Genomic DNA, 12,683 nt, shown 5'->3' with positions numbered 1-12,683 from the left:
CTCCATGACCCTGAGGATCATGACCTGAGCTGAAATCGAGTCAGAGGCTTAACCGACTGAGCCACCCAGAGGCCCCACATGCAACTTAATTACAACTCAGTCACATTTGAGGAACTTTTCTCCTCCATATTACCTTGATTGTTAAATAGTAAGAGGTAAATCCAGTTAATTTTCCAATACAACTAAAAAATCACAGTAAATAGAAAATTATAAAAATAAGTTTCAAATAAATTAAAAACTGAAAGGTTGAAAAGCCTTTCAAAATATGCATATTTACATAACCAAATTTAAAATGACCCTATTTTAGGGGCGCCTGGGTGGCTCAGTGGATTAAAATGACCCTATTTTAAATCAAATTCACTCAATCCAGGGGCGCCTGGGTGGCTCAGTGGGTTAAAGCCTCTGCCTTCGGCTCAGGTCATGATCCCAGGGTCCTGGGATCGAGCCCCACATCGGGCTCTCTGCTCCGCAGGGAGCCTGCTTCCTCCTCTCTCTCTGCCTGCCTCTCTGCCTAGTTGTGATTTCTCTCTGTCAAATAAATAAAAATATTAAAAAAAAAAAAATTCACTCAATCCAGTGGTGGGGGGTGTGGTGGAGGGATAACTGTCACAGGAGGGTTATAATTAATCACATCAACACAGACTGGAGTTTTCCCAAAACACTATACACAACATCTAATTTATAGAATAAAAATACAGTGGATATATATATATAGATAAATCTGCAACAGATACATCTGCATATATCTGATCTGTGAATCACGAGTGAAAGGCAGAAACAACAGAAATTCAAGTCCTGTTCAATGCACCACAAATATTACTCAACGGGGAACTGTTTCTGAGTACTGAAACTGAGAGCTGAAAACAAAAAGAAGGAGTTACATGAAAGTGGATTTGTGAGTCTCACTGCAAGATTACCTGGTTAAGAAAAAAAAGGAAAAAAACAGTCTTCATGCTGTGGTGTTGATCGTTAGGAGAAGATGAATCATCACACCTCGGCTCCAAAAGTAGTATTCACGAGCTCCACTACTGTGATATAAATGCCACAGGGCATAACTGACAAAACGAAAGGCCAAAAGTCAGCTTTTCACAGGTAATCACTTCATTTTCTCCTTTTCTAACCAGGGATGAAAACTCAAGGGAGTAAACAAGGAGTCACGACATAGTTACAACATTTTAGGAATCAGCTCCAGCTCCTCTGCGTTTGATACATTTTCCAGGTCCAATTTGTCCAAGCCAGACACAGGGGCACAACAGAATAAGGAAAGAAGCAGAGTGAGAGTGATGAAGATTACAGGTTTCAGAATCCACTAGTCATGGGCTTGCATACACTCACTATCTATGTGACTTGGTAAACACCTTTTATTCTCTTTGTTTCCCCACGGTTAAACAGAGATCATAAAAGGGATCACAAAAGTACCTTTTTTAAGGGCTGTTGCAGGGATCAAATGAGATATCTTTTAAAAAGTTTATCACAATATTTTTCACTCAAATTGTTATCATTATTGTCATGCTCATTCAGGCCTGAATATATTATATTTAAATATTTTGGTTATTGGTTTTCTCTAGTCTTAACATTTACCAGTTTCTTCTCCTGAATATTGGAAGAAAATACATTTTCTTTCCTACCTTCTTTATACTATCATATAAAATATTTAATCTTGAAGTAAGAGAACTTAGATGTCCTTGAATAACCTCATGATCTGGAAAGTTTTGTCTATACTCACACTCTTAGAAAGTTTCCGAAGTGTAAAAATTCAACCTTAAATAGAAGAAATTTCAAGGGAATCCAATCTTGTAGAGTTACACTGGCCAATATAGTAGCCGTTTGCCAAATAGGACTACTGAGCACTTGAAATGTAGCTTAGTCTGAATTCAGAGCTTCAATAAATGTAAAGTATGCATGGGTTTCAAAGACTTAGTATGAAAAAATAATGTAAAACATTTCATTAAAAATCTTCTATATTGGGGCGCCTGGGTGCTCAGTGGGTTAAAGCCTCTGCCTTTCGCTCAGGTCATGATCCCGGGGTCCTGGGATCAAGCCCCTCATCGGGCTCTCTGCCTGGCAGAGAGCCTGCTTCCTCCTCTCTCTCTCTCTGCCTGCCTCTCTCCCTACTTGTGATCTCTGTCAAATAAATAAATAAAATCTTTAAAAAAAAATCTTCTATATTAATTACATGTTGAAATGGTATTTTTGATATGAGTTAAGATAGATTAAAATTAATTTCACTTAGGTATTTTTAAATTTGGGAGTTCCTGGGTAGCTCAGCCAGTGACGCATCCTACTCTTTATTTCAGCTCAGGTCATCATCTCAGGGTTGTGAGATCAAGCCCCATGTCAGGCTCCACACTGGGCATGGAACCTGCTTAAGATTTTTTTCTCCCTCTCTCACTGTCCCTCTCCCCCTCCCTAATAAATAAATAAGTACATACATACATAAGATTACATATGAAGCTTACATTTGGTTCATGTGGCCCTCATGTTTTTTGTTTTTTGGTTTTTTTTTAAATATTTTTTATTTATTTGACAGAGAGAAATCACAACTAGGCAGAGAGGCAGGCAGAGAGAGGGGAGGAAGCAGGCTCCCTGCAGAGCAGAGAGCCCGACGTGGGGCTCGATCCCAGGACTCTGGGATCATGACCTGAGCCGAAGGCAGAGGCTTTAACCCACTGAGCCACCCAGGCGCCCCGGCCCTCATGTTTTTACTGGACAATACTGTTACACAGTAGGAGGGGGTGCGTAACAACATGTAGCAATCAAATAATCCTCTTGGGGACTATGATAGCCAACTGACTTACCCTTACTTAAGATTGGTATCTGCTAGTCATAAGCAGAATAAAACTGCAATTGGGTCCACTAAGGGAAGTGCCTCAAGTCTATTGCAAATAATGCTTATTTTCACATTTCACTTAAGAATCAGGTTTTTAAACTTTACCCACAGTTTGCCACCTGTAGTATTCAGAATGCAATCTTGAATTCTGATTAATTTGGAGGTAACCTGAAATGTTTCTGGGCGGGGGGAGGGGGAGGCTCTAATACATTTCTCTTTGGGAGTTTTGGAAGCTGCCGCCCACTTCAACATCTAATTATAACTGTCCATTCTTCTCTCATTTATAAGAAGCCATGCACAGTAGGTGGGATATGAATATGGATGACAGCAAAATCCTGGAAAGGATTCCTCTCCCATCCTCAGGGAAGGTCTCTCTACCCTCCTTCCCCAACAACAGATAGATTCTGAGGGTCATAAAACAACAGCATATAAAATATATTTCCTTTCTTTGTCAAGCATGTCCCAGTACTCTTGAACCTAAAGAGGTTAACACTATTTCTGTCTGGCAGCCTACAGTTTATCATATCTTAAAAACTGGTATAAAATAAAAAAGCAGTGAAGAATGCATCACAAGTAATCAAAACTGATCTCTGCATCAAGGAAACATATTTATATGAACCATTAAGAAGTAAGCTAATAGATCTTTCAAAATGCACTTTAATCTCCGACATCATTCTATAAAAGTGTATCAAATTCCAATACAACCTTTTCACATAAAGCCAGGTGTGATCATGGCGCAAATGAAAAAACAATTTCAGAAAAGAGAAAACAAAGGTTTTATGCATCATTGCAATCACAATTTTACCCACAATTTTGGATTTGGAAGAAAAACAAAAAACAAAAAACAAAAAAACAGCCTGCCCACATAAGCTAGGCTATTCAGACCTTTAGAAAGCACAGTCCCTCTAGTTTGGATCTGCTGGGTGGGTAAGATATCAAGGAAGATGAAGTTACAATATATCATTTCCTGCTGTGAAGGATATCACAGGAAAATTCACTCAACAGCTGTCACCACTGAAACTGAAATGAGTTTCTTTTTGCAAGCTAAATCCCTAGTAAATGGTATGCAACTGGTGTTAGCCCAGGTGATTTTCCCTGCAGTTATTCCAAATGAGAACGCAATCAATAAAATTCTGTATAAATTGAATGTAAATTATTCTTCCACAAGCATGAAGTTTACTCAATATTACATTTTAAAAAACCCCCCAAAACTACCACCAGACAATACACAGTGTAATGATCTATATTTCTCTACAACTGAGAGAATCTGTATTATTCCAAGAGACTCACATATCCAATAAAAATCAGACTCATATATTCCTATACTGGGTAAGAACTATACACAGCACAACTTCTACTTTAATTTAGGTTGGCTTTGTTTTTCCATATTTTCCTATTTATTCCAATCTCTAAGCTGCAATAAGCCAATTAACTGCAAGACACCTACAAAGCTGCATCTCATTTCTCTATCAAAAATGCCTCTACCTGGGGCGCCTGGGTGGCTCAGTGGGTTAAAGCCTCTGCCTTCGGGGGCACCTGGATGGCTCAGTGGGTTAAGCCTCTGCCTTCGGCTCAGGTCATGATCCCAGGGTTCTGGGATCGAGCCCTGCATCGCATCGGATTCTCTGCTCAGCAGGGAGCCTGCTCCCCACCCCCCTCTGCCTACTTGTGATCTCTGTCTGTCAGATAAATAAATAAAATATTTTTTTTTAAAAATGCCTCTACCTTACAAAAGTCAAGTCATTAAACTAAAGAGTATACCCTTAAAATGAGTGCATTTTATTGTATATAAATTATACCTCAATAAAATTGACTTAAAAACTAAAATACATACCGCCTTATAAGATACAAACTATAGCCTTACATAGGTATTTTCAATATACACATTTTTTTAAGGAGGTGTGAGGGGCAGAGGGAGAGGGAGACAGAATCTCAAGAAGACTCCGCACTGAGCATGGAGTCCGATGTGGGGCTCAGTCTTAACAACTCTGAGATCTTGACCTGAGCCAAAATTAAGAGTCAAATGTTCAACCAACTGAGCCACCCAGGCGCCCCTCAATATACACATTTAAGGCCCCCAACAACATCTCCATTTTCGTAAGTAAATTTTTTATATTCCTTTATGTTCTTAGTGTATATTCTGGTAATATAATGACCCCCTAAAGAGAAGCTCTTCTGATTTGGTGTTGACCTGGAACAGTCAAATGACTACAGTAAGAAAATGTTGCCTGAGAGAGTGGTAATGAAAAATTGAGGGGTGGAGGGACCATGGAATAAAGCTCCAACATTGAACAGAATTAATACATTAAATTAATGGGTACCTTCTCATTCCCTCACAAGTAATTTACAGAATGTAGAATGTTTCTGAAATTGGCTATCACCAGTTTATGTTATTCTAGGATTACCCCTCACATCTGTTTCCTAATAACAGCAGAGAACCAGGGACATGAAATTTGGGGGGTTCTGAGAGGAACAGGAGAAAGATGAGATGAAGGGGATAGCTAATGAAGACCTAAATTAAAGTCACAGTCCAGAAGTCACATGCTTTCCCTATATACTTCTTCGGTTTTGAACAGCCATTTATACTGGTTCATAACACTTAAAGCTTTCCTTTCATAGATAAAACTATCAAAGTACACAATAGTTTTGGTTTTATTTTGTTTACTTTTTAAATGCATGTTTTCAAAATCTGAATTTATTGGGGAGGAAAACAGGGGATTTCTCTTCTGAGGTCACCCTGAAAAATAGAAAGTACTCTCAGTACTCCATGATTAGTTCCTGATTTCATGAGAGTCCCAAACCCCCAAAGGATAAAACCAGCATTCAATTTCTGCAAAGGTGGAATCTTTACCAGAATTTTTCCTTGGAAATGAGAGAAAAGCCACCAGCTTTCTGTCTCAACTACCATCTCACTCGGTCTCAAAATTTAGTAGTGTTAAAAATACGACAACAGGTCCCAGAATGGACTTACACTAAGCCCCACAACAGGAAATTAAGACTTCAATACACTTTGCGCTCTCCCAGAAATGGAATCTTAAACCAGCGAATCAGGAATCACCTAATCAGCACTAGTTAGGTAATCTGCCTGACAGACGCCTTCCATGCCCTATAGGAAAGTGACCTTGCAATAGTCAAGCCTCTTTTTATCTAGTATCATTTCCTTGTTCTTACTGCCTTTTGCCTATGGAGGTCTTTCATTCTGTATAAGCTCCTTACAGTCCATTTCTGTTAGACTGTATGCTGCCCGATTCATAAATCACTGAAAAAAAGCCAATGAAGTTCTTTAAAATTCATTCAGTTGAATTTTTTTTAACAGTAGCTTTTAAAAACTAAGTAAGAGGTAAAATTTTAAAACCTGAAAGTGTTTTCTCCCATTCATTCACTCATTCAAGTGTTTACTGAGGTCTTATTTTGCCAGCCATTGTTGTAAGTGATGGAAAGATAAGAGAAAACAAAGTCGACAAATTTCTTGCTCTCATGGAGCTTATGATGCAGACAAACATTAAACTAACAAATAAAAATGATCACTTCAGCTAGTGATGTTTCTGTGAAGAAAAAAGACTAAGGTAATATCATAAAGCACTGGGGGAAGGGGTTTTAAATCGGGTGATTACAGGCAGAGCTCTAGAAGATCTGGGAAGACAGCTCTTAGACTCATGTGATGGATGGCCTTAGAAGCTTCCTTTAGATTGCATGTACGCAGAATGGCACGGACCAAGGTAGCTCAATTAAAAATGAGCTTTTTTAATTCACTTTGTATTATCTTCTGTAGAACAACTTTCTAAACAGTGGTTATAAAACAATTGAGAGGTCATTAGACCTCTGGTGAGTCTCAGCAGTCTGTCTTTGCGCACCCCAGTTTATCTAAGTTTGTTTTGTAAATAAACCAGGATGGACCAGCACAGGTACAGAACGCTTCCATCATTACAGAAAGCACAGCACTAAACAAATTACTTTTTACCTGTTAATATATTATGGTTACTACCACAATGCTTTCTCGGTTTTTTAAGAAAGTTATTTCATACAGCATCATTGTAACTAATTTTCTTTTACTTAACTGGAGGACTATCACACTAAGTGAAACACACTAAGTGAAGAATAGGAAACTTCATAAATGCAGGTAATAAAACTACTTGAAAAGCATTAAGTAATCATAAATTTTGCATTCCAGGAAGACTACCAGCATCCACAATCCAGAAATCGCTAAGAAACTATGGAATCAGGTGACTAACAGAAACCTAAAACCTCTAGTTATAGGTAAGCTGCAAGAATACTCCGCAAGGCTTATTTCCATGACACTATGTACTCGCACAGAATCCATTCCTCTACAATCATTATTATTTATTGTCATTACTTTAGTTAAAATTCTTCAACTGTTTTCTGATCAACGTTAAGCCCTGTAAGAACAGAAGTAAATATGCATCCTTAGAACCTAGCACTATGTCTTGCACCGAGTAGAAGTTCCCTTAAAATATGTCAGATACATAATAATAAAACAAACTCTTAGAATGCTAAAAGGTTTATGACCATGTATTTACCAAATAGCTCTCACACCAAAGTACCTCCATGAGTCAGTCACAGCCACTATGCACAATCTCATTACAAAGTCTACTATTTACAAAGGAGACATACTTGCCATGGCTACAAAGCCAGTCAGAGAGACAGGAAAGATTTTCCTATTTTCCTTCTATATCATTAGAAAGAAAATCAGTAACCAATTTGTGTTTCTGTAAATATATTTTTATTTTATATATATTTATGTTTCTGTAAATCATTTGTAACCTTTTTTCCTACTTTAAAACATGTTGTGCTAGCAAAGCGAATTAATCTGTCTAAAAATCCTCAGGAAAATTTAGTATTCTGTATAAATTAAAAGTGGTGGTTTACCTGTAAAACCAATGAAAAGTGATGGAAAAGCTGTTTTCAACCACCCAAAAGAACCCCCTCACTGTAATAGGCAGATCAATGCCCTCTCGTCCCTGGAACCTATGAATATGTTAGATTACATGGCAAAGGACGCAGATGTAATTAAGGTTAAAGACCTTGAGATGGAGAGACCGTCCTGGATATCTATGTGGGCCACTCCAATCACATGAGGTTTGGCTTTCCTCAGGATGGAAGCAGAAAGATGCAGCAGCAGCAGAAGTGAGAGAGGTCTGAACCCCAAGAAGAACTTGATGTGTGGTTGCTGGCTCTGTGAGGGAATCCACATGCAAGGATCAGAAAGAGACCTCCAGGGGCTCCTGGAAAGCCTTGGGAATGAGGCAGCCTCTACGGGCAAAGACAAGTCCCTGACTGACAGACAGCAAGGAAACGAGGACCTCAGTCCCATAGCTCTAAGGAACTCAAACACTACGAATAAGCTTGGTAGCAAATTCTTCCCCAGAATCTCCAGTAAGGACCATAGATAGCCCTGCTGACATCTTGATTTCTTCTCAATGAGACCATGTTAGATTTCTAATCTATAGAATTATATGATTAAAAAATGTGTTGTTTTAGGGGCGCCTGGGTGGCTCAGTGGGTTAAAGCCTCTGCCTTCAGCTCAGGTCATGATCCCAGGGTTCTGGGATCGAGCCCCACATCGGGCTCTCTGCTCCGCAGGGAGCCCGCTTCCTCCTCTCTCTCTGCCTGCCTCTCTGCCTACTTGTGATCTCTCTCTGTCAAATAAATAAATAATATCTTTAAAAAAAAAAAAAATGTGTTGTTTTAGCTTTGGGCAGTGGCAGTATCGTAGCCAATGAGGTTCATGAGAGGCGCGATTATTGCTAATTGAAAAAATGTGTTGTTGTAATCTACTAAATTTGTGGTAATTTGATACGGCTACAACAGAAGATTCTACTCTAGATGCATGAATAAAATTTTAAAATTCAGCTTCTTCAATTCTGTCTTTTTCAAGTCACTGGTTCCACTTAAGAACTCTGCCACTTTCTTGCCTGGGCAAAATGACACCCTTGGACTAATGAATTCTCTTGTTTCTTCAAAACTATACACCACCTAGTTTGCTGCTGCTCTTTGTTTTTATCTCCATCTGCTAGAAAACATTCATGTTAAGTTCCTTCATTGTGAAGTCAATATGACATTTCTTCTCCCCGTTTACTTTATCAGGTCATACAGAAACTGCTAACATTCTTTAGTTTTTCTTCACAGGTTTATACAACCAAAAAACAAACAAACAGACACCTACAAATACCCAATAAAATGGGAATGGTTCAGTAAAAATAGACATATCTTCAATAGAGCATTATTAGAGCCACTTGAAACCAGGCCCATGGGAATATATTTTATACTTAATTATGACATATTAAGAGAAAAAGAATTTTTTTACTGTTTAACCACTTATAATTACATAAAATTAGAAAAGCCTAGCAGTACTTTTACTAGTAAGGCAGGGTTCACTTCTATTTTGCCAAATTTTAGTGTGCCTATAAGTTTTATCAGAAACCATTTAAATGGCATTAAATTTGTAACATGATCCACATAGAGATTCTACCCCTCACAAATACGATTTCCCATCTCGATTTAATCTCCTTGGTTAAGCTGCGGCAACTGCTCCAGTACAGCTTTGGGTGGAGGTGTGTGTGTGTAGGGAGATGTGTGCCTATAAAATGGTCTTCCCTTGACAGAATATAAACTTGTTAACAGACCATATTTGCTAGTTCCTTAGTATATAATCAGAGCATCCTTCATAATGCCCTTAACACAACTGACTGGTTTTAACAAATGCTTTTTGTACATTTCTAAGAAGTACATTTCTAAGAAGGCATGAACATTTTCCATAGAGTCGATTTCTAAGGAGGCATGAATTCTCCACAGAGAGGTGGCAAAGAATAATTCAAAAACAATAAATAATGGAAAAGAAAATACTTCCTAATTTATTAGTATCTTACAAGGCACCTAGAACACCTTCACAATAATCACTGAGCTATAAAAGCTTGTGTTGCCGCATGTAGGAAAGGAAATAAATAGTTCAAAGTACTGCTAGAGGCCAGAACAGGTGATGAGAAAGAGCTGACAAGCAACTAAAGCAAGTGGACCACATGAATGAGGCTTTCATTTCAGCCCTCAATTGGGGGAAGTCCCGATGCACTAAACCTTTTTCTAGCACATGAATGCCCACACAATTTTCTGACTTCAAAATGAGAACTAATTCAAAAAGAAACAGAACTGTACCACTATGGATACTGGGAAAGATTAGGTACAGAGATTACATTTGATATAAAATCTGTGGCAAGAACTTTAGAGAAGTAAATAGAGATGGGTACATATTAACCAAATGTACTGCATTAGGAAACAAAGGAGTCTATAATAATACCAAATGAAGGAAGATGTTTTCATTATTTTAAATGATTTTAAAATAAAGGTTAATAGAAACATCTGTTTACAAATTCAGGATGCATTTACCAGTTAATCCATGTGATGCAGTCCAAGTATTTACTAAAGGCAATACTTTGCTAGCTTATTTTATCCTTCTTTGATTTCTACTTCATTGCTGGGTTGAAACATGCTAACAAAATTAGGATAAAGTATAATACATGTTTTTAAAATTAGTTATTTCACTTCAAGTCTTGAGGAGGAGGGTTGAAGGACAAAGATCTACACACTGTGGGGAAAGGCATTATTTTTAAGGAAAAAAAAATTTCGATCACAAAACTAAAGTTCTCACATGTGAGCTGCAAGTTTTCCTCCCAAGTCTCACCTATTTATACTTACTAATTTTTAAGTGACATAACAAAAAAAATCTTTAACATATGCCCTTGATAGTCTAATACCATTATATAAATATTATCCCACAGGTACTAAAATTACGGTGGCAAAGAGATTTATTTACAATAAACTTCTACATTCACAGGATCATAGCCCAAGACCTTTGAGTCTCTCCAAATTGAAAAATCAGTACACTATACAATTCACCCTAGAAAATGCAGTGATGGATGAGGACGACACTAAAGTCACAGGGCAATGTGACCCATTAGATGACACATCTAATGACAGGTGCTTTGAGGAAGCAGAAATGATGATTTACACAAATCCATCTGACATTTGGAAATTTAACTTTTTTTTTGTAAATAAGCAAATTTAGTTCTTCCAATAGAGGAGTTGTTAGTATCACTTTTGAAAAAATAGTAAAGTCTTACGAAATAACTCATTCATCCTTTTGAGAGAGGAGAAATATAGACCCTGAAAAAGAAAAAACCTGAAAAATCCCATTTTCTTAACATGAACCTCTTGAAGTTCCATCACCAAACTTAAAATAGGGATAATGAGGGGCATATGGCTGGCTCAGTTGGTGGAGAACGTGACTCTTGATCTTAGGGTTGTGAACTCAAGCCCCATATTGAGAAGAGAGATTACTTAAAAATAAAATCTTGAAAAAAATAGGGATAATAAAGGACCATCTATCATGGAATGGTCTCTGGGGATGAGATGGTCTGAGTAAGAACTATAAAAACCCAGGTTGGAAAGTACATTGTAAACTCTAGTCAGTGTGATTTCTTGGTCCCATCTCCTCCTACCTCTTCTAAAAACCTGCCACTTCAATTATTTCCTCTTAGTCCCACTGACCTGATTTTTCCCTTAACCTCTAGATGTCCAGCTTTCCAATCGTAAGGAAAAAATACAATTTCTTCAACTATGAAATTCATAGATATCATCCTTTCTGTCCTTGCTCTTCCAAGAGTAGTCTACACTCCCTATATTTTCACAGCTTAATTTCTCATCTCTTAATTTTTCATCAGTACCATTACAATGTGGTTAAGCCACCAATGGCTCCCTCATGACTAACCAAACTGACATTATGTAGTTCTAACCTGACTTTTCTTTGGCGTTTGATGGTGTTTACCATTCCTGTTTGAAATCTTTCCCTTAGATCTTTTATGCCATTGTCCTTTCTTGTGTTCCTGTTCATTCAAGATTTATCCCCGCTTTCTACAGGTTTCTCTTTTAATTCATCTCCTACCTTCACTGCTGCCCATCACAAGTTACTTAAACACTGTTTAAGTTTTATTCAGGGCCATGTCCCCTTGTCACTCTATACTCTCTCCTGAGTGATATCAACCACTGCCCTGATTTTAACCACCACCTAAACAGTGATGATTAGCAAATGTCTCTCTCTGGTATAAACCTCACTCTTAAACTGTGGTCTGTATTCAGCTACTTACTAAACATTCCCCCAATATGTTCCACAGGCACAAGTCCAAAATGTCTGAAACTACTGAACCTGGATCTCAGCAACCACATTCATTCCCTAATCCCTAGTCTTCCTTTATACTCCTTCGTTAGTGACAACATCATCCCCCAAGTGAGAGTAATGTTCAGTCCAATGGGAGCCACGATACTGTGCTAGGAGTATGGAATCCAAAACAACTAAGTCATGACCCATTGTTTAAAGAAATAATTCCATGAGAAATACAGTATAAATAATAAAATCACGTATTTTGTGTTTAATTCTATTAGAAAGGTTTACAAATTCTGAACCATGTTTAAGTGCCTATCTCTCAAATAAAGTCAAAACTATAAATCCCTTAGGAAGAGAAACTGGATCTTATTTTTTTATTCCAAGCACATAATTGGCACTCAGTTACTGATGAATGGATGGACACTACAAATGATAAAAATAAGCTTGTATTTCCATAAGACACTGAAGCCAAGTGTTTCTCTGTGCTTGCTTTAACTTTTAACTAGGTTCAACTAAGAAAATATGGACATATCACTTCTACATCCTCAGAATAATATATATTGTAAGCAATATCCTAGCTTAGTAGGATGGGAGAGTGTTACACTAATTCTCTTTTGAGTGTCTAAGTCCTGTAAAAATGATCTGAGAATTTCTTTGTATTTTTAACAGGTATTTCTA

At 37.6% G+C, this 12,683-nt stretch overlaps 1 protein-coding gene and 1 pseudogene across 3 annotated transcripts in view; one reads left to right on the top strand and one right to left on the bottom strand.

Moving 5' to 3' along the window:
* Positions 1-12,683, bottom strand: part of PRIM2 (DNA primase subunit 2) — a 338,917-nt gene that overhangs the window by 129,757 nt on the left and 196,477 nt on the right. The gene's annotated exons all lie outside the window — the stretch shown is intronic.
* Positions 8,539-8,660, top strand: LOC123942819 (annotated as a pseudogene).

Source organism: Meles meles, chromosome 5, assembly GCF_922984935.1.
Source record: "Meles meles chromosome 5, mMelMel3.1 paternal haplotype, whole genome shotgun sequence".
Lineage (NCBI taxonomy): Eukaryota > Metazoa > Chordata > Mammalia > Carnivora > Mustelidae > Meles > Meles meles.
This window is presented reverse-complemented; position numbering and strand designations above follow the sequence as displayed.